Source organism: Eurosta solidaginis, chromosome 5, assembly GCF_040869045.1.
Source record: "Eurosta solidaginis isolate ZX-2024a chromosome 5, ASM4086904v1, whole genome shotgun sequence".
Taxonomy (NCBI): Eukaryota; Metazoa; Arthropoda; class Insecta; order Diptera; family Tephritidae; genus Eurosta; species Eurosta solidaginis.
Window position 1 is genome coordinate 175499793 of NC_090323.1, and position 24248 is coordinate 175524040.

The window sequence follows — 24248 nt, forward strand, 5'->3', positions numbered from 1 at the left end:
GTACATAAGAGTGGCTGATTCATGTTTTTGTTGTGTGATTATTTACTAACAGCTTAGTGATGCTAATATTCGTCACAATATAAAGGAATTTCGGACTTAGCAACTGAAACTTATTTCGCCTTGCTCATTCACATACAACATTACGCGAAGCACTGTTATAAACATTCTCACTATACATGAAAAATACTTGCTAACATATTTTGTCTCCTATTCATTTGTTAACATGCAGTCTCCTATTCATTTGTTAACATGCCGTTTTTATTGCAGATGGTGGAATAGTACCAAAGAGTGGGAAAAATGATTTTACTTGCACTTGTGAAAGCACGCTTAGGTTAGGTTGAACTGGGCGGTCCATGAGGACCTCACATAGACTGAATAAGTCCGTAGTGTTACCAGAAGTTTGTTTTAACGACCAGACTGAAAAACCCTATCAAAAACCAGGACCCATGTTATAAAATAGCTCCGTCCTCTTGGCAAATACTAGAACCTTCCTGGATTTAAGCCACTAGCTGCTTCTAGATCTAACAGCTGTATCACTCCTAATAGCTGAAGTCTTAGCCTGGCAAGCGCAGGGCAAGAGCACAGCACGTGTTCGCTCGTTTCCTCCTCCAGCCCGTACTTCCTACATCTGCTATCACTAACCAAGCCTAATGTAAAGACATGTGCCGCCAGAAGGCAGTGTCCAGTTAGAATACCCGTCATGAGTCCACAGTGCTCTCTTTTTAATGATAGAAGAAACTTTGTTAGTCTAAGGTTGTAAGACCTACACATAATCTTCGACACTTTACAGCCCCGCGCTTGAACCCACGCCTTTCCTGCTTGGTCGATCATGTGCACCTCTCGCCTTCGCCTTCGCTTAATCTTGCCCAGTCTAATTGGGACGTCTACGGAGCAAACCTCAAGGATTCTCCCTTTTTAGCTAGTTCATCCGCATTTTCATTCCCATCTATTCCCATATGCCCTGGGACCCAATATAGATGTATGCTTCTCCCTGTCCCGATTCTTTCGGAAAAGAATTTCGGACTTAGCAACTGAAACTTATTTCGCCTTGCTCATTCACATACAACATACTTGCTAACATATTTTGTCTCCTATTCATTTGTTAACATACAGTTTTTATTGCAAACAGTGGAAAGGTACCAAAGAGTGGGAAACATAATTTTACTTGCGCTTGTGAAAGCACCCTTAGTCAAAGCAAATGTCAAATTCTTTTTTTATGCTTTGCTTGTAACAAAAGTTGAAAGTTGGCGACTTTTTCATGTCAGGTGTGGCCATAAAAATATGATTTTCGGATTATGACATACGGGAACGTACTACTTCGATCGTAATTTTGGATCGCAACATACGTGACGAGTGACTGAACGTACACGTTCCGTTCCACTTTCACTCGAACAAAAACTGGCGATCGTATACACACAAATTTCACTGAAAATGTAAAAAAATTGTTAAAATAGATGAATAAGTAAAATATAATAACACATTTCAAACTGTTATTATTAACAAAGGTCGAAATCAAACAAGCTTAAGCCAGCCAAAAGGAAATTTTGGCGGAATTCATGGCGAGACACCGCTTTGGTATGGGCTTGTTTCAAATTTAACTTCTTCAGAAAGTAACAAAAAGCTTCTTAAGTTAAGCGAAATCTCTCCAAGAAACTGCAGCAATTTTTTGTTACAAAGAAATAGTACATAAATGATATGCTTACGCCTTGTTCGATAAGTCCAAAGGGTTACTGCACTCTCTTAACCGCCTTTGGACTATCTTTTCATCACCTTCGCTATTACTGGAGCTCAAACAAAACAAGAAAATTGGATCCATCACAGTTATTTACTTTATTTTTTATATTTTGGCAACCAATTTGACGGTTCAAAATCTATTGTGACCTAAAAATACAATCCTATTTAATGTGGATCGTAGAATTTATTGTGAATTGAAAATAAATTACGTTCCGTTTGCTATCGTATGTTATCATCCCATTTTGTTTATACGTTTGACGTATCACGTAATTTTCCTTCGTATAGTTGCCGATCCGTGATCGTATGTTACGATTCCGGCCCTGCTTATGTGATAGGGCTTTTACTGTAATGCATAGTCCAGTGAGTTTTTTCAATTCTCACGGGAATTCTCTGGATTATTGATTAATGCTTGATGCGAAAAGCTAAGCAGCGACATCTATTTTTGAAAAAGTAGGTTTATTAAAGGCAGCGTTGCCAAACTAAAGACAATAAATTATCAAATTATCTGGCTCACTAATTTAGCCAGACTTCTATTTCGATGGCCTAGAAGGTGTAATGTGGTCATATTAATCGTTCCCGAGATGGTTGGGCTAGTACCATAAGGGTGCTTTGTTACCGGAACTTACCGGATCTATATCCGGCAAAGGACCATCAACATAGGTAACACTCCCCAAAACCTTCGGGGTCTTTGTCGTTAATACAACAACACAGAATTTCTTTTTCCTACAGGTCAATCAATTAAATCTGTATATGTACCTATATAGAACAGCCGGTAAACAAATTTACATTTTTTACACAAATTTATCTACATGCTGCAGCATCTAACCAGTAGTAGCTACATAGATTCATACATATATGTAGTACGTAAGATATGCACAGCATCCACTCTATAATCTTTTTTGCACACTCTGGCATCCATCCGATCTGTAATATTGTTGAAATGATTATTATGCTTTAAATATGCGATTTCCTCAATGACTCCATACTAAAAATACATCTTTGGCTATTTGCCCAGATCTTCTGTCTAGACTCCAGACACTTTATTTCATTCGATATGTCATTTTGGCATATTTTCAACAACGCGCATAAAATCTTCACCCGGCTAAGTTATGGCGACTGAATGCAGGCATTTTTTATTAGTAACTTCTTGGCCATAAGTTTGAATTTTGAAATTCAGTATTTTGGAAGTGAATCTTAAATCCAAAAAACTAACCTCACAAAAATTTGCATATGTCATCCTTACTGAGTTTGAGGGAAGCCGACATTGGACTGGAAATTTCTAGTTCCTGCTGAAAATGAATGGATGTGTCGAGTAAGCAGGGTAAAACAATATATAAACAAAAAAGTAGGGGCTCCTTTTTTTTTGAAAGTTGAGATAGTGGCTTTGACCTCTTGAAAAATTTTCCCCTTGAAGCATAAACAGCAAGAATCCACTTCGAAGATCAGAATTTGTTTCCGAAACGAGCTCTCTCGAAACTCTGCTATAAAACTCATTATCTCAGATATTTTTTACATTTGTATGTATATAGTTTCTTTTCTCCCGTGATCTGAAGCACGAAACAAAAGCCGAAACCCCTACGAAACCAAAACCGAAAAGAAACAACTAAAGTTTGAAAAACGAAACCAAGGCATACATATGTACATGCTGTTACATCATAACCAAAACCAAAATGAAACTGGAAAAAAATTTCACGAACGAAATTAACACTAAACCAGTTTGCATAGGGGAAATCAAAAGAAGAAGGGGGAGCCGTCACATATTTTGAAGCATGTTATCAGAATCGCAACAGTTTACATAGCTGAAATGGGAACGAAGCCGAAGCAAAATTCGAAGAGCGCAATCAAGACTATGATAGTTTGCATACACTGAAATCCTCCTCATTATTATACCTTTCATGAAAATGAAATGGTATATTAACTTTGGCACGAATCTCAAAATTGTAAGTCCTTAAAGGAAAATAGATAGACCCACCATTAAGTATACCGAAATAATCAGGATGAAGAGCTGAGTTGGTTTAGCCATGTCCGTCTGTCCGTCTGTCTCTTTGTATGCAAACTAGTCCCTCAATTTTTGAGATATCTTATCTATTTAGGTGTCCGATTAGACATTTGTCGGAACCGGCCGGTTCGGACCACTATATCATATATCCTCCATGCAACCGATTTTTCAGGAAAAGAGGATTTTTGTCATATTTTCCTCAATTTATCAGATTGAAGCTTCAAACTTCACCATATACCTTCGTATATTGCACATATTGTTGTCTGAAAAAAAGGATGAGACCGGTCGTATATATAGTATATATCCCCCACAACCGATTGTTCAGATAAGAAACTTCATAATTACTGCCCTATTTTAAGAGCTAGAGGCTTCAAATTTCAACGAATGCTTACGTATATAGCATATATTGTTGTCTAAAAAAATCATAAAGATCGGTGGTATATATATTATAACCCCATATAAACTGTAATTTTTGTCCCTTTTTTATGGCTAGAAGCTTTAAATTTCATCAAATTTCATCAAATACTTATGCTCACGTCATATAATATTGTTGAAATACGTGATTCGTAGTCATAGGTTTTACTTGCAGACCCCAAAAAACGTGAAACAGAGATGAAACAGGTTTTGAGGAACGCAACCAGAACTGAAGCCCGAAAATGTTTGTATAACCCAGCTCAAATCCGGAACGTCAACGTGAAGCCGTGTCATTTGTTGATATGGATCCTAAAAAAATCTTCCCAAAAATGTCATTCGCCTCGTAAAATATGTGCAGTTCGCTTGGACCTGTGACTTTCCAGAAATCTAGGAAGCGAATCGAACATAAGCGCGTATTATGACTCCTATCTGCAACTATTCTTGAAATCGTTGTCTGTTCTACTAGCCCAAAACATCCTATTAATCTCCTCTGAGCTTAATTTAAATTTCACATACTACTTCGTACAGTAATTCCGACTATTGCTTAAGTAAGATAAATTTTTACTGGCTAAATTGTGTATCCATATGCATAAAAATAAAGCGCAGCTCAGGGTGCATACAATACTGAGCTGAGTAATCAATATTATCAATACAAAGCTGAACTAATCGGTCATCACCATATGCATTTATTATAAACATATACTGTAAAGTTAGATTCTTGCGATCGTTCAAAATGATGAGTTCAGCGATACGTGTTGGAATTTTTGGTGAAACACAAAATATATTGTCAGCAATGAAATTAGCAAAGGCGATGACATAAAAAGTCAAGCCAAGTGTAGAGGAATGCATAAATGTGCATATGCGCGCATATGTTTGCTTTGGATTGAAAGTGTTACACGTCGTAAAAATAAAAAATTATTGTAAAATGAGTAATATTAAAAATAAATATGAGAAATAAACAAGAGAATGGAACCTAATTAAATATATATATATATTTTTATAAACACCTTCAGTATACGTCTACAGACATAAGGGCGAGTCGACAAGTACGAAAAGATTTTTTTCGGAAATCGTTCCTAGCAAATGGGACCACGACTCTAAAAATTATTTCGAGCCTATGCGATTTTGAAAGAAGCTAACGAACGATTTCAAAAAATATCAAACAAATATTTCCGCAGCCGTGGAAAATTTGCAGTTCTCAAATTTGTATCTAATATCATTCTCTAAGTACTACTTAACCTTTGAGGAAATTTATAGATCTCAAATATATATGTAACTTATTTTTTCAGTTCAAATTCAACATTGAATATCGAGTTGAAATGAAGTTGAAAATAAAAATTTCGTCCAAGGTGGCATCACTAAGGCCAACAGCTGTTAAAATGGCCAATTAAACTTCCTTAACCATAACGCCATGGTCGTAGCCATACCCATATCCATAACCATCTTCAATGTGATCGATTAATGGTGCCTTAACCTAAAAATCGTGAAAATTTCATAAAACTGAAGAAAATTACAACATATTCCACAAAAAATAAGTCTCTTAGTCGTAACGTATCTAAAACAATGAATAAAATCTACGAAAAGTTATTAAATTCACCAACTCAAATATTTTTAGGTTATGGATATGGCGAGAAACCAAAAACCAATTGGTTGGCTATGGTATTGTTATGGCGATAGCGTTATGGTATGGCACCATTAATCGATTACATTGATTTCCATAAGGTAGGTTCGATCAGCTGTTTTATCTGGTTATGGTTTTATGGTTATAAGTCACCATTAATTGGCCCTTAAAAAATCATTCCCAAACAGGTGACCGCCGGAAATCAGCTGATTCTTACTTTTTTAATTTGATTTAACATTTCAAATGCCGATGCAGTATGAATTTAACATTAGTCCAACGAATTACAAAAACAGCTAGCAGTATTAGTACGTCGCCCTGCTGCCACTTTGTATGATTCCGTCATACCGTTCTAACAGCAATTTTAGTGCAATCAACAAGAAAAAAAAAACAGTTGAACAGGAGGAGGTGCTTAAAGTGTCACAAGATTGCTCCGAATGGCATAATTGAATCCGTATGAGTGCATAGTGTAACCAGAAGTTTGCTCCATGACAAATATTAAAAACCAGGACGTTTGTTGTAAAATCACTCCGTCCTCTTGTCAAATACTACAATCTTTCTAGGACCCATGCTATTTGCTGATAAGCCACCCCTATGACGGATCGCCATTTAAGCCTTTATTCACTCGCCAGCCTTTGAACTCTTCTGGTGCGGCCTCCACATGCTACCCGTGTCCTAGGATGCTTGTTTATTTGGAGGATGTAGTTCTGACATTCCTTGGTAGACCAAGATACTCGGAGTATCTTATAATCAGGTCCTGATGCTGCAGAAGGAGCAGCGCGTCCTCTGATATTATTACATGGAATGCATACTTTTGCTTTTATTATCGCGGAGACCACCACCCCCCTAATCCACACTTGCTTGAAACAACTTATTTAATTGGTCCTTAACCGTTTAAACGGTTATAGTCAATTGCTCAGACCAAGGGAGCTCAAATCGCTTTCCACCTGGTCCTTTCAGCGGAATGGGGGCCGCCCTCTTCGTCTGCTTTCCGAATCGTAAATGTAAATGTATTTATTTATTACGGCTTTCCTAAGCCTAACTTAAAACTATTTTACATGTTTATAATTGTCTTCTGGACTATGCAATCTAGAATAGTTACATCTATGTCCTACCTTGGAGTACTATGGATGGGAGACTTCCAGATCATGCGAACAAAGCGTTGTGCTTGTGTAGTATGTAGGCATTTTACGCATGTTAGTAAAGCGCGAAGGCAACATCTGCACGGCGATGCACTGAGTTAATCGAGTGATGCGCTTCAGTATGTGCTTCGGCAACCTTTTTTGTATGCGTACAAGAGCTTGGAAGTCTTGGCGCTACATAGCAATATAGAGTATAGTTTCGCTGCACTTCTATCGATGCTATGGAAGTCCGCCTGTCCAGCACTAAATTGGTAGTGTTCTGCAATAATTGTACAATTTTTGTTTAAATTTATTGGAATGACATGATTTAATATCATTCGGTAGTTCATTATAGGATTTAAGACCTTTATAATACAGATTACATTTGTCTGCTTCAGTTTTATAAGCCGGCAGATTAAAATCATTTTTATTACGAGTATTTACAGAGTGTATATCTTTTACATATTTTATATTCGTCCTCAAATACGCAGGCAAAGTTCCTTCTATTATGTTTTTAATAAATTTTATGGTATAATAAAAAAGTTGCTGTCTAATGCTAAGCCAATTAAGAGAGCATAGCATGTCTCTGATAGGTGTGTCATACCGTTTTTTGAGAATGAATCTCATAGCGCGGTTCTGTTGCTTTTGTAGCTTGTATATCTGACTATCTCGCAAGATGAAAAATATAGTTGGGCAATAAATAAAATGAGGTTCGATTATAGATCTGTAGACGATGATTTTATACCTTCTATTTAAATATTTGCAGGTTCGTTGTGTAAAATATAACTTTTTCGCTATTTTCCCTACCGTATAATCCACGTGCTCGTTGAAATTCAGCTTATCATCTATTTTTATTCCCAAGTATTTTAAGGTGCTGACTTTTTCAATTAGTTCGTTATTTATATTTAAGTTTTGTAGCTCACTGTTTTGAAAATTGCGTCTAGATATAACCATAAATTTCGTTTTATTGACATTCACTTTTAGTCTGTTTACGCATAACCAACCATATACGCTGTTAAGATCTTCTTGCAGCTTAGCATATATTTCAGTAATATTGTTCCCACTTATCATCAGCAATGTATCATCAGCAAACAATTTTATTTCACAGTGCTTAATGGAGCTAGTTATATCATTAATATATATATTGAACAGTATGGGTGCCAGCACAGACCCTTGAGGTAGACCAACAGGTACCTCCCTTTTATCCGATACGGACGTTCCAATCACTGTTCTTTGGTATCTGTTAATTAGGAAGTCTTGAAACCATTTTAGTTCTATACCAGAAACGCCAATGCAAGAAAGCTTTTTCAGCATTAAGTTTTGGTCGATCGTCTCGAATGCACGCTTTAAATCCAAAAACACAGCTAATATGTGTTTTTTCCTGCTTAAGTCTTCTTTCCAGTTAGCTACAACCAAATTCAAAGCACTTTCACATGAATGTTTCTTTCGAAAACCAGATTGTTGAGGTATAATAATTACATTATCTTCTAAATCTTTTACCAGCTGATTTTTTACCACTGTTTCCAAAATTTTTTCATCACATTGTAACGTGTTAATAGGTCTTATCTCCTCAGCTTTGATGGTATTTTTAACTTTTTCTAATGGCACAACTATAGAAGATTTCCATAAACTAGGAACGAGACCTTTATCTAAGCTCTCATTAACAAGTTGAGAATAGAAGAAACCTGTATACGTTATGGAGTATTTAACGACTCCTTCCGACACAAGTTTCTTCCCTCCAATTTTATTTTTAAACTTACTTACTATATCAACTATCTCTGAAGTGGATACTTTCTGAAACTTAAAAGCAGCGTATTCGCTGCGTTTTAATTCGCCGGGCTATGTTGATGTCTGCATAAAGCTCGTAGAGCTCATCATTAAATCTTTTTCGTTAATCGCCAACGCGTAGATGTTCGAAAATCTTTCGAAAAACTTTTCTCTCGAACACTTCCAGAGCCGTTTCATCTGATGTTGTCATGGTCGATGCTTCTGCACCATATAGCAGCACGCGCATATAAGTGGGTTGCAGATAGAGATATACGCCGCCGATGAACGCCTCCGCCGCCGCCGATTAGGGTCGTTTTTCGCACGCCGCCGCCGAATGTCAAAAATATCGGCGCGGCGGCGGCGGCGGCGTCCGGCGCGCTACTGTATTTTCTACTCGTTTAATACTGTTTAGGCCATGGTTTATGGTTATAAGTCACCATGTCGGATATGGTCGAAAGTGGTATCAACGGATGCGCATCACTGCCAGTTATAAGAAACTAATTGCGAAATTTAACTCTTTCTAACTGTTCAAAAGTTATTTAAAAAAACAAGTGTTTTCGATGTCAGCTTAACACGGACTTTGATCACCCATTTCACCAAGTTATTAAAACAAAATACTAAAAGAAAAGTTATATAATAAACTAGCAGAGTACCCGACGTCGTAAAAGCAGTACTATATAGACTAATACATTAGACTAATCCCAACCCCCATTTGTATGGGAGATGCCACGCCCCTTTTTCGCTATCCCAATTTTTCCCGAGGGGGTAGGAACTAGTCTTATATACCTCCTCACCTAATTTCAGTCGTCTAGCTTTAATACTTTCAGATATATTGACAACGAAAAATTCCAGTTGTATGGGAGGTGCCACGCCCCCTTGTCGAAAACTTGTTTTATATAGCCTACCATACATTGACGCACTCAGGGTATGTCATGGCAAAATTTTGTTCGATTCCATTCTGCGGTTTAGGCTGCAAGTCCAAACATACATACAGACATACTTTCACAAATATATAGTAGATATTTATATGCTCACAAATAAAATGACCCAAGGCGTTTCAAATTGCCCTCAAGTTGTTAAAAAAGCAAAAAAAAAGGTGCCGATTTTTAAAAAAAATTTTATATTGCGATTGGCTGAAAGAATAAGCCAAATCAGTGATGCAAAATCCTTTAGTAGGTTCTAGGGGCATAAACACTCTTTTGAACAGATTCTTACCTCATACTTAAGTTGAGGATATATGTACGAATGAGAAGGTTTTAAAAAATCATTTGGGCTTACATTCAAAAATCTATTGTTTATTTGCGAAACTATACAAAGCGTCTGAAATGGCTATTTTGATTTTCACACTTCATCCTTCAACACCCAAGTCTCCCGGTTTGACATAAAGTTGGCGGCCCTATCCAAAACTAGTCCCTTGGAGTGAATCACATTGATTATAGCCTATCAACCAAGTTTAAATATCACCTACACGTTACGGCTCCTTTTACAAATGTGAATACGTAGACAAATATATTTACCAGGTCAGGCTTTGTCCTTCGCAAGAACACTCATAGTGGTGAAGCAAAAACCTTTCCCCAAAACAGCCGAACTAATGACTGTGTGTGCTATTACCCTAACGTAGTGGACAGTCGAACTAGTCTGAAAACTGAAGCTACGCGGTCATCCATAATGAGCTCTTATATCATAAGGCCGGAAAACAGCAGTAAACATCTTTCAACTTAAAATCGGTCGACTTTCATTCTAAAATATCGTTTTGATTTAACGAAGACTATTGAAATAAATGATGTGAACACAAACGTCTGCAAACTTTGGTCTACATTTTAAAAATTTTATCCAGAGTCCTTGTAAAATTTTAATTATGTAGATGCGCCGAGTATTTTACAATTTTCACCGATTACGCAATGACTTCCACTTAGATTGCTTATAATTTCGAAGGCGGCGTCCTTGGCCGAATAGTCACTCCCTAATGTTTCAAGGTGTTTCTCTGGTGTAGCTCGGCAGCATAGCGCGACAAAAGCATCCGTTGGAAAGTCTTCGGAGCTACACCTAGAGCTTCTAGGAAAGTGACGGACGAAGGTATGAGTTCGAAGTCGCAGTCCTATAGCTGGCATATGTTGTGAGAGTCAGGAGGCGTGGTAGCGACTGGTGGTCGGGATTGCTATTGTTCGCACATCGGGAATTGTAGCTCTTAAAAACAGCCGAAAAACTGGAGCCGCCCTGTGCCACGAGAGTCATGAGTATTAATAGACCATTAATAGCAACCGTAAGTCGCCTTTGTGCGTGACCTCAAAGGAGTCACAAATGATTTAAAGAAATAGTGTTCGCGAAGATTAAGAGATTAAGAGATATGCAAACAAAAGTGTGGCTATTTTATGTATTTCTATTTCTTTTCAGCAGACGCAGCACTACCATTTCGAAAGACCGGGGTTAGGTTCGAAGCCTCTCTGGAGTAAGTGAAGGAGGGGCAATCCCTCCGCAAGGAGCTACTCCTGAAAATTTTTGAACGGCCGATAGAGTGATCGGTGTAAACCTCTAGTTGCAGAGAATGATTTTCGTTTGCCGAGAGAGGACTTTACAATTTCGTACCTATTCCAATGTAGCATTTATTGGCAAGAGTGATTTTTCTTGAAACAACTCCCTCTAGCTATCCCAAGGTCGCGATATTCTTTCATCCCATCAACTTAACCACCCCACTGAATGAAAGGATAGAAGCGGTTTACTCGGGTCGTCAGATACCAAGTATTTACTAGTTATAGTTTTACTGTCCATACGCGTTTGTTTGAAAGTATGTGCCCGCCCTAATGCTCAAATATATACTGGGCTACTATAGGAATATGCACGTAGCTTTGGACTTTGAGTTTAATTTCATACACTTGTTAGATTTCCATGGAAGGCGCCATGGTCGAGTTACGATCCCACATTGTTTATAGGCCTAAAAACTCTTTGTATAAATTGACTTTGCTTAGAGAGAGAACTTGTTTACTGACAGACAACTCTGATATATATCATCCATAAGCAGGCTGCAAACGACAAGCGGTATTTCTCGTTGTATTCACAACCATTTGGCATGGCTAAGAGCCACGCAATCGAGATCCTGCGGTCGCTTCTCTCACGACATCGCCCATCCGTTCCATTAAGTCCCCTCCTGTTTCCTGGCGTCCTCAGTTTTCCCGGAACTAATGCCTTTTATTTCGTTACATCCCTGTTTCTAGTTCCTTCCTCCATAATGAAAATCGGCCCTATAAAGAGCCTATATCCGCACTGGTTTGTGTAGTCGCCATAATATAAGTGCATACAGGTTATTTTTGGAGAGCAGTAAGGCACCGTGGAAGCATGTCTTCCACAGACTTGTGTTAAGTGCCAAACCGGACTTAAAAATGGTTTGAACGCATATACATCGTCCATCTAATAGCCACGGGCCCGGAAAGTGTCCTGGGTTCTTTCAGGATTTTAAAAAACGTTGGGAGCTATAATGTTGGCTTACACGCCATTTCGATTGAGTTTCATCCCAACCGACAGTTGGTTGGTTGGTTGGTTGGAGTAGCGAGTCCAAATTGACTCCAATTGGCGCTCATGCGCCGTTTTGATACCACAAACTCGTGAGTTAACCAATGAAAGGGTGTTGTAAGAAGACTAATAAACATTTTCAAGCGCCTCAGGGAAACCCGTCCTATATCCATCCTGTGGAGTTTATAAATTTGAGAAGCTCTCCCGGCCTAACATCCTTGAGTTCTGGGAGGCTTTCGAAAAAGGGCTTTACAAGAAACTTTATTCTGCTTCGACAGTGTGCTGGGCATTCGCACAGCAGATGCTGAATCATTTCCTCCGCCTCCGAACGCTTGCAACTGCGGCAGGAGGTGTTGTGTTCCAGTCCCATCCGTGCCGCATGTACCCCAATTGTCCAATGCCCCGTGATCACCTACTCTGAATAGATCCCTTCTGTTCATCTTAAGGACGTTTTTCGTTATATAATGGCCACATGCTCTTCGAAACACTACATATCCGCAACCGATTCCACCTATTGTTGGCCTCACTCAACAAGTGCTGGGAGATGCGATCCTTGATAAGCCACAGGAGTGTAAGGACCTCCTTCGCTCCTGAGACATCAAGAGCCGCTCCACGCCGTGCCAGCTCATCCGCCATCTCGTTCATGGCGCTCTCCCTACACTGCCCAACCTGGTTTGATGATATCGTCTCTGACCCAAGGGCCCAAGAGCCGCCTGGCTATCGGAGAAGATAGCTACCCTGTTACTGTTACCATTGATATCCACTAACGCTTTACACGCCTCTTGGATAGCGAAAATCTCAGCTTGAAACACGCTTGCCGAGTCGGGAAGCCGTATACATAAGGACGTGGGCGGGACAGTCGCAAATAATCCCACTCCGCAAGCCATCCTAAATCCGTCCGTGAAAACTGAGATGGCAAATCTCTGAGTGATCCCCCCATCTTTCCTTGTGGGGAAGAGAATTGTGTAGTTTGTGTCGAGAACTGTCCTTGGACATATGTAGTCCGTTTTTGACAAGATGCGGGAGTCGTTAATATTGAGCAGGATACGGCCGTGTCCGTATGTACGGTCCCTCCAAAGGCCCATCTCCGGAGGCCTTGGGCCCCTTGAGATGCCGTTTCTTTGATAAAGAGATCTACCGGTGGAACATTGCATATCACGTTTAAAGCTTCCGAGGGGCACGACCTAATTGCCCCCGTGATCGCTCCGCAGGCAGATCGTTGAACTTTCCCTAGCATGTTAATTATGTATTTCACCTCTACCGCCTTCCACCATACGAGTGCCCCATATGTCAGAATTGGTCGAATAACTGCCATATACATCCATGCCATGAGGTCTGGCCTTACAAAGCATTCCTTTGCAGGCATACATAAGTAGCCCCGTAGGCTCGTTTGACTCTGTGCTTTGTGTTAAGCCTCCACATCTGCCACTATTAGTAAAAGCCCAGGCACCTCTTGCTAAAACAGTCGATTCGGTGTATTGATTTCTACCAATCCATACATACCTCGATATGTATTCATATGTGCTATTAAATAATACATCAGACAGCATGGAATGATGCAATATAGGAATTGAAAGAAAAGATAAAAATGGAAACATCTGTGGCAGCTGTTTTTTTGGGATTGTATACATAGATAACTATTTACACTTAGGTGATGAGTGTTTGAGACCCACAATGCGTATTTTTTTCAACAACGAATATGAAACGATGACGATGTCTGTATGATGATACTGCAATACCAGGATCATCCCATCGTCCATCCAAATGCAATTGAACAAACTGAACAAATTTCGAACCGGCCAAACAGATTGATATTTGTATAGTAGGTCCGTAAGAACATCACTGATATATAGCAACTTTCAACAAACCTACACACATTCCTATGTGGCATTGCATTTATTTAATGGTCAATAAGAAATAAGAAGTAGGTAGCTCCTCAATCCGTACAACTTAGCACGCGGCCACATTTTGGCTTCGTTCTTTTTCTTAATTTGCGGTTAAGTGCATTGACACGCACTGCCCAAAATTGAAATTCTTTAGTATTTGTTGTTGATGTTATTGTCGTTTAACACAGTTGCTACATTTTTTTTTTGGCATGCGCTATAATTTGCACTTGTCATGGAAGCGAAAGAGCTCAACATTGCGGCGTATATTCGCTTCGAATAAATCGAAATAAACTTTATATAGTGTTTCTTTTAAAGGGCCCTGTCACTGTTGTTGTTGTATTGACAAAACTATTCCTCGCATTTTGGCGTGCGCTGCCTTGTCTATGACAATCACTAACTGCCTTAAAGGAAGTGAGTGGAACTTAGCCGCGATCAGAGGATTAAAACGCGATAGCTTAAAAGCCACAGAGCTTGGTTCAACCTGCTCATTAGGATAGACGCATTGGAAGCTTCGTGGAGCCTGTAGGAGCTGCAAAGCGGCCGGGCATAGTGGCGACCTGGTAACCAACGTACGAAATGGGCTTAAGATTTGAAGGCAGAATTTCTCCTCATTGCTAGAAAGTGAAAGAGAGGACGATACCCTATATCCCTATACAGATTAAACGTTCCGCCATCCCACTGTTGCGAAGTATGAATGGCAATATTCGGGTTAGCCGAGCTATTCAAAGACGTAGACGAAGATCTGGTAAGAAGCGAATGCCTCCAGATTACCCCGGAATCAGCCTGCTTAATTCCGCGTATAAAATTCTATCTACTATTGTGCGAAAATTTGAAAAGCAAATTTAACGAACTGGCTGGATCTTATTAGGGCGATGCTGAACCTTGTCAAGTTTTTATACTCAGCTGAGCAGAGCTCACAGAGCATATTCATTTTGTTCGCATCACGGTACCCTGTATGTAACGTCATATACTAATCGAGATAGATATAGACTTCTATATATCAAAATGATCTGGGCGAAAAAAGAAATTCTTTTAGCCATGTCCGTCCGTCCGTCCGTAAACACGATAACTTGAGTAAATTTTGAGGTATGTTGATGCAATTTGGTACGTACGTTCCTGGGCACTCATCTCAGATCGCTATTTAAAAAGAACGAAATCGGACTATAACCACGCCCACTTTTTCGATATCGAAAATTTCGAAAAATCGAAAAACTGCGATGTTATATATATAAAAAGTGGGCGTGGTTATCATCCGATTTCCATTTTCAATACCAATCTATTCTGGGTCCAGATAAGCTCGTGTACCAAATTTGGTGAAGATATCTCAATATTTACTCAAGTTATCGTGTTAACGGACAGACGGACGGACGGACGGACATGGATCAATCAACATTTTTTTCGATACTGATGATTTTGATATATGGAAGTCTATATCTATCTCGATTCCTTTTTACCTGTACAACCAACCGTTACCCAATCAAAGTTATAATAGCCTGTGTACAAGTACAGCGGGTATAAAAACTTTTTAAGTTAAACGGTTTTATTGAAAACAATACTTACATTAAGTAATAATAATACTAAAAGATAGAACATAATTATGTATGTCCTAGGTACTAGTCATCCCACTCCTCATCAAGCTACGGCGTTTATCAGACAAATAAATAAAAGCGTTGGGCGCGTGAAATTTCTAAAAACGTAAGGCGTAGCGTAACCTCATGAAGGTTCAGTTGTTCTTACTTATACATATATGAAAATATGATTTGTAAAGATATGAGCGGTTGAATATCAATAGAAATTTGACGCGACCCACGCTCTTATTTATTTGTGATCAACGCTCTAGATTGATGTGGAGTGTGATGACTAGTACCTAGGGCTTACATAATTATGTTCTATCTTTTAGTATTATTATTACTTAATGTAAGTATTGTTTTCAATAAAACTGTTTAACTTAAAACTTTTTTTTTATTTTATTTTTTTTCATATGTCACTTTCTATTCATGTGTATAATAGGTGTTCCAAATATGAGCCAAATCAGACCATAAATATGATTTTTTTTTAATATCTCGATCCTTGCGCCACCTATCGAAGTTTTTTTTCTTATTATTGCATTTTCATCGGGTTCTGATCTATATTCCAAGTTTCAAGCTCGCAGCTTAACGGGAAGTTACTTAAATTTCAATTACAAAATTCTGTTCGCTACACGGTGTCAAACTAAATAAAACCGCTTAAAAAGTTAATAAATTGTAATAAGGCCACCCTAACGCCAGCAAACCATTCATTATAATCAAGCGAATACTAGACAAATCACTCGCTAGTGATGGAATTTTCTCCTCAGAGTGACGTACCGAATTAAGCCAAAAATAGTACTGAATATTATTATATGAGGCTGTGTAAATTGAATATAAAGCTACTGCTTTTACTGAAAACTAGTATCGCCCGGGGTCGAAAATTCGATAAATCCAATATGTTCGCTGGGGGCATACAAACTTCTTTTTATTTCAGATGGGCCACGACATCTTTCCCATAAATCCTATTAGTCTCCACCACACCATTTGTATTGTGTAGCTCCAATCCCAATTTCACTTCCCAGGTGCAGCTGATTGTAACGATGTATTGTTTTTGATATTTCAGTTCTTTGTACGAAACTTAAACATTTGAACGGGTGATGCCATACTTTTTAGAATGGGGGACTTACTTGTTAACATAACCAATATTAAGTGGGAATATCTTTGCGATCACGTATAAATATTTGAAAATATAATTCCTTATACAAGACTTCCCATATTAACAACAACCAGAGAATACCATCGATGCAGATTTAGGATATGGAAATTTGAAGATGTACAAAAGGTGCCACACCCCTCTTTCCAATATACCCCCAATTTTGTGAAAATCGTCGAAATGGTACGTTGAAAAAAGGAGTTAAAAAAATTGCGTGTATCGTATGGGGATATATCTAGGCCCATAGTCATAGTCGAAATAAAATAGGTTTAAATTTAGTTGCAGCTGTTTGGCTTAATTTTCTATGAGCTATCTGTCAAAAAATCTGAAACTAAATTTGAAACCTATTTTATTTTGATTATGTTGTTGTTGTAGCGATAAGGACACTCCCCGAAGACCATGGGAAGTGTTATCGAGTTGATGGTCCTCTGCCGGATGCAGTTCCAAGCGCGACCATCTCGGGACCGATTTGTTATGACCACATGTGACCCCTAGATCCATGAGGAGTTCGGGGTCGTCAGAGCCTCGGCTGTTAATGAAATAGGATTCGCCACGGATATGTGAGGTTGACAATTGGGTTTGGAGAAGCTATATATTGCGCTGGCAACCTGAAAAGGTTGCGCTACACAACCCTTTGAATCTGGTATTTTAGTCGCCTCTTACGACAGGCATACCTACCGCGGGCCATTGACTTTAAGTTGCATTCACAAAAATGAGAGTGAAATTTATTCAAAATTTTTGATTTTGTACAAGTAGTAAAGTGTAACAAGTTTGAAAATGGTATAAAAAGGAAAAAGCTTTGTATAAAATGGTGGCCTTCGGCAGCCCTTATAAAACATTACCCAGGCCGTCCCTATAACGGTTTGGGATCAAAATTATATAATGGATCTAGGGTGTGGGAGGGCGGTATGACCTAGAAGGTCGCATGTGGTCTTATCAAATCGTTTCCGAGATGGTCGGGCTTGGTGCCGAAACGTACCGGATCTGCATCCGACAAAGGACCATCAACATCGATAACAATCCCCAAGGCCTTCGGGGAGTGTCCTTATAGCTACAACAACAACATCAAAATTATATCCGTGCGAAACCTCTTTTTATAAAATTGTTTCCCCTGGTACAATAAAACTATGAGGTTAGGTTAGGTTCAACTGGCCGGTCCACGAGGACCTCACATAGACTGAATAAGTCCGTAGTGTTACCAGAAGTTTGTTTTAACTGCCAAACTGAAAACCTTATCGAAAACCAGGACCTATTTTATAAAATAACTGTCCTCCTGGCAAATACTAGAAGCTTCCTAGGACTTAAGCCATTTGCTGCTTCTTGAGCTGACAGCTGTATCACTCCTAATAGCTGGAGTTTTAGCTTGGCAAGCGCAGGGCACGAATACAGAACGTGGTCGATCGTTTCCTCCTCCAACCCGCACTTCCTACATCTGCTATCACTGACCAAACTTAATTTAAAGGCATGTGACGCCAAAAGGCAGTGTCCAGTCAGAATACCCGTCATGAGTCTACAGTCCTCTCTCTTTAATAATAGAAGCAACTTTGTTAGTCTAAGGTTGCAAAACCTACACATAATCTTCGACCCTTTACAGCCCCGCGCTTGAACCCCCGCCTTTCCCGCTTGGTCGATCATGTGCACCTCTCGCCTTCGCTTATTCTCGTGGGACGTCTACGGAACGAGCTTCAAGGGATGTGCCCTTTTTAGCTAGTTCATCCTCTTTCATTCCCATCTATTCCCATATACCCTGGGACCCAATATAGATGTATGCTTCTCCCTGCCCCGATTCTCTCCAGAGACTGCCTACACTCTAACATGCATTTAGACGCTGTGCTATGCGAGATTATTGCCTTAATTGCTGCTTGACTGTCAATATAAAAGTTAACACGGTTGCAGCTCAAGCTATTCTCTTTCAGAGTTTCTACTGCTTTGGTTACGGCTAATATTTCCGCTTCGAAAACGCTACAGTAATCCGGCAGCCTGTAAGATCTTTTTACTGTGAGAACCATAAGAAAATTTTCTATTTTAACTGCAAATATTTCCTGGCAGTTAAATTTTTTCTTCTCCCCCTTCGAATGCAATTTAAATGTATGTATGTTAATAATTTTTCACCTATGTATTGTACCTCAAAGCTTGTTGGTTCGAGTCATATTTTAATAAAAGAAACCGTCCATCAAATAGTACTTACTATCTTCATAGAATTAGAAAAAAAAATTATATATTGCCGAAACTGTGCATTCTTAAAAGGCAGCCATCAGTGGAAAAATAGTACGTACTAAAGTACTTTTTAGCAGCCGTTATAAACAAAATTTTACGATTGTATCAAAAATTCCTACACTGATTAACTCGCTGGCATACAACGTCGTGTCTTTTTATTCGTTGATCGTTCGTTGTGTGACAAAGTTAAAATTATTTTCCTTCGCGCATAAAAATCAGAGATTCTGCGAAATCTATTCATCTAAAACTATATTAAATTTGGAAAAAGTAGTACCAACGTTAAATAAGTTTGTGTTCTTTTGTGTATTCTAATTTTATTGCCGATTTGTGTAGAAATTTCTAATTCCAGCGTAATTGGTTAGAGACTTGAGTTTTTCGTGAAAAGAGAAAAATTGTCAAGGTGAGCTAGTGATATTAAAATAAATATATAAATAAGTTTAAAATTGTATGAATTTGCGGATAATATTTGGAATTTGCCAGCAGTTGGCTGATCTCATTTAGAGGAATTGATTGTAGGGAAATGTGAACTAATTAAATGTGCGTATATATGTACATACATATGTATGACCTCACAAGTTGTTTGAACATATTTGAAATATATTTATTCGCGGCTGTATAATATATATTTATATATATATATATATAGATGTATTTATATATATATATATATAGATGTGTGTATATATAACGATAAGTGAGTTGGCAGCAAACAAACAAGCGTATTTTTAAAGTTGAAATTTCCATTGATAAACATATCTACGTACATATGTATGTATATATGGGCGCATAAAGATGGCGCTGCAGGGTTGCATAGCGTTGTCCAATGTGTTTTATAATAGAGGGTTTAATAAAACGAAAAACGTAGTAATGGTAGAGTACTACACCATAAAAAATCAGGGGTTAAATTTCCGATCAGAATTCCCCGCTGTAAATTCTAGAATGACACGCTTAATACACTTCCAAAAATATCGGGAGGGGAGTCAACGGACTCTCGACGGACGGAGGATCGTGAATCCAAAAACGGAAAACAAGAATTTTGAGCCGTTCAAAAGATATGGTAAAAGTCTAGAACAGGGGTCGACTGCAAATACGCGTTAAAAAAATATCGAGGAAAGAAACATTTTTATCCGTTGAAATCAGCTATTTTCATGTGGTTGTTGTAATGTTGTTGTGCAGTAAAAAAAAAGTTGGTAATTGTGCAGTTTAGGGGCCCCACCCTAAAATTGGGCCTTTTTTTGAGTGAGGTATCAAAGACGTGTATTCACCTCTAGATCAAGAATCCGAAAGCGGAAGTTAACTTTTTTTACCCGTTCAAAAGATATTAACGAAAAACCGAAAAAAGAACCGGGGGTGGGATCCATAGTATTTTTGCGCAGAACACCTTTCTGCGTTGGCTACCACCACAATTGATGCACAATTTTTTTTGTGGGCACAACCACAACAAAAACCACATGAAAATCGCCAACTTCAACTGCAAATATCTCCGGACAGAGATACAATTTTTTTTTCTTAAATTATTATTTACTTCCAAAATCCAGATCGGCGTAAGCCTTAACAGAGAAATTATTTTCTAATAGAATTCATATATTTCACGTTAAAATAAAACTCAAGGGTAGTTACTAGGGCTGTGAACTGCATCCGTATTTTTCATCTATCCGGATAAACCGGATATTCGAATACCCGGATAGCTAAGCAAAAAATACAACTATCCGGATACATAAATGGGACATACGGATATCCGATGTTCGGATATCCGGATACGTAAACGGAAAATCCGGACATCCGTATGTCCGGATACTGGAATATAAAAGTTGAATATCTGCATATCAGAATTGAACGAAGCAAACATCGAAAAATTTTTTCACAAAATATGTTTGTAGATTATTTAATTAACGTCAAAAATTAAAAAGCTACAATTTTACAAACAAGTGAAAATAAGAACAGTGCCATTTGTATATATTGTGAAAAAATGCTGTTAAATAACCATATATGGTACATCAATTTGTTGCTTGAACTGGATATCCAAAAATACGGTTATTAACCGGATCTTCATAAATCCGGATATCCGGATAGTTTCACAAACGAATATTAACCGGATATCCATTCCGCCCGAATTTTATCCGTGTCAACGCATATCCGTATGGATATACGGATATTCGAATATGCGGATAGTCCCAGCCCTAGTAGTTACATGTCACTCGATGGATGTTGGATGGATATGAAGCGACTTTCAACACTCGCTCTTAGTCTTCTACTTACCTTCTTGTATTAAAACATGTACTGAAAGTTATCCGATCCGAGGTTTAGACGGAATTTTATCCGTGTCAACGCATATCCGTATGGATATACGAATATTCGAATATGCGGAGAGTCCCAGCCCTAGTAGTTACATGTCACTCGATGGATGTTGGATGGATATGAAGCGACTTTCAACACTCGCTCTTAGTCTTGTACTTACCTTCTTGTATTAAAACATGTACTGAAAGTTATCCGATCCGAGGTTTAGACGGAATCAAAGAAACCTACATCGGCAACACTTATTATTTTTCTTGTGTCGATAAAGACTGTCATAACTTTGTATGATTCATTCCTCTTTGGTACAGGATTCGCCCCGGGTAGGTGAGGTTCACAAATGGGCTAGAGAAGCAGTAAAACTATTAGATTTATAACGCGCTTAATCACGCCTTGAATCCAATTCCTACGACAATCGGTAACACTCTCTTGGAGCTTTTGAGATATTGCTTAGCTTTCGATACTTATAGCAACGCTTCTCTCATTCACTCTAAGAGACTTCAAATAGAGTTTGTGAAGAAAGTCCTTTTAAGTTTTCTCCAGAGTAAACAGTTTCCATCGTAGCCGTACACCCATACGGTACACATACATACATATATAAAAAGTGCCTTTACCACTGGAAGGCCTGGGATTTTTTAAAATGTGGACAGTCCTATGATCATGATTCTAGTAACTTGCCGTTGCCCTGCTACTTGTTCTCAAATAAGAGTATTACTATCAGTCAGTGAGATCGAATTTAAAGCGATATTCTTAGTTTATATTAAATTCTTTTCAGCTTAGCAGCATTATCCTGGCGTTTTGAGTTCGGCGATACAAATAAGTGGAAACACGAAGGAGGCTACAAGAAAAGAAGAAGTCGCTTCCCAAGGCAGTCGGTTCTATGTTCCGGAGCGACTCGGGATTTTTCCCGACCAAGGACTGTCATTTCAGTGTGACCCCATTTAATTTGTTTCGTCCCTCCCACAAATTGTCATCCTCCCAGCAGCTCCTTGCAGCAGGACTGCTACATATTCTCTTACTCCGGGAAGGTATCGAACCCAATCCGGGTCCGCCTCCTGACCCCGGTCCTGAGAAATGGTTTTGCTGCATTTGCCAGAAAAGAATCTTTTTAGGACGGTCATACTCTGTTCAGTGTGTCTCGTGCAAGGGATGGTTGCATCGGACAGGTTGTTCTGGGCTTGATCCCAAAACCCGACGTCCACGTAACTTTTATAAATCTTTTGTGGCTCCTTGCTGCTCACGCCCAAGGGCGTCCCGTAGTCTACGCCTAAGCGTATCCCCACTACCTTCCAGCAGCTTCGCTGCTCAGCAAGCCACAACAAGTACCCGCTGCTGCTCGCGCCCCACGGCGCCAACAACTCAAACAGCTGATACCACTCATAACTACTACCTTCGGAGTAGAGCTGGTAACAATGCTGAGCATCAGCCCCTGCCCCCGTCTTTTTCTCCCACCCTCTTTTCTGGCAGCAATCGTGCAGGTCAGGGAAACAGACTCTTAGTCCCTGCCTCCGTTTGCACCGTCTGCCAGCACAGAATATATAGGTTTGCGACATCCGCTCAATGCAGCTCCTGCATTGGGTGGTGCCACTTTCCTAGATGTTCTGGTCTCCGCGACGGCAACCCCTCGACGGGTTTCATCGCGCCATGTTGCCAGGTCGCAAACCCAAATCATCCGGGTACCCCAATGCTTGCCCAAGGGCGCCCAGTCCCAAGGCCACAACAGCAATTGCGTCCTGGCCTTCCACAACCTAGGCGTAGTCACCCCTCACTTACCCCTAGAGTGGCGGCGTCACCCCTCATGCACTTCAGAATTCTGCAGTTCAACTGTAATGGACTAACTGGGAAGATTACGGAGATAGTCGATTTCATGAAGCGGCACAACATCCGCATTGCTGCGATTCAAGAGACTAAACTCACAGCAAGATCTGCATTGCAGACCTGCTCTGGTTATAATGTCCACAGGAAAGACCGCGAGAGCGGAAATGGAGGCGGCCTCGCGTTTATTATACACCTCTCTGTGCAATATCATATATTTGATCCTGGCATCGACCGCAGTGACAATGTCTTAGAACGTCAAGGCCTATCTGTCCGGTCAGGCGATGCAAATCTAGAAATCATCAACATCTACATCCCTCCTGCCACCTGTTGCCCCAGTGGATACCGCCCTAATATCGAGGCCTTACTCACTGGCAACAATCGCATTATCTTAGGCGATTTCAATGCCCATCACGACCTATGGCATTCAAACTTGCGGGCGGACAGTAGGGGTGAGATGTTGGCGGATCAAATAGACGAAACGACGTTCTGCACAATAAACGGGGACGCCCCCACACGTATGGTAGGAAGTTGTCATAGCTCGCCAGATATCTCAATCGTGAGCGCAGAACTCGTAAACTGCGTCAACTGGCAGCCGATGGTAACATTGGCATCCGACCACCTGCCCATACTCATTTCGTTCAAGCGTACCGCCGACTTCATTGTCACCGAAAAACGCACTTTCATAAACTTCAAAAAAGGAAAATGGGAAGAATATAAATCTGCAACAGACAGCAGCTTTGCTGCCCTCCCTATCCCGACTGATGCCCGCCAAGGGGAGCGTGCTTTCCGTAAGGTCATTGAATCCGCCTCGGCACATTTCATTCCCGCCGGGAGAATTCCCGAAATCCGGCCCCACTTCCCGGCGGAGGCCGCGAGCTTAGCGAGGGAACGCGACCTTATAAGACAGCTTGATCCAGGCGACCCCCAAATAAGGGATATAAACCAACGCATCAGATTGCTTGTGGACGAACACAAGCGGGCGAAATGGGAAGAGCACCTAAGAGGTTGTAACCTCTCTACCGGTGTAGGTAAACTTTGGTCCACCGTAAAGTCCCTATCGAATCCGACTAAGCACCACAAAGACAAAGTTTCCATCGCCTTTGGCGATAAGGTGCTGTCGGATTCGAAAAAATGCGCGAGCGCTTTCTGCCGAC

At 39.7% G+C, this 24248-nt stretch overlaps 1 protein-coding gene across 1 annotated transcript in view; it reads left to right on the forward strand.

The window, feature by feature from the left end:
* The first annotated feature begins 19143 nt into the window (after positions 1–19143).
* The window catches only part of Diap1 (Death-associated inhibitor of apoptosis 1), a 52710-nt gene continuing 47605 nt past the window's right edge, over positions 19144–24248 (forward strand). The window contains exon 1 of the mRNA XM_067757497.1: positions 19144–19384. The gene's annotated coding sequence lies outside the window, so the exon portion shown is untranslated. The remainder of the gene's footprint in view (positions 19385–24248) is intronic.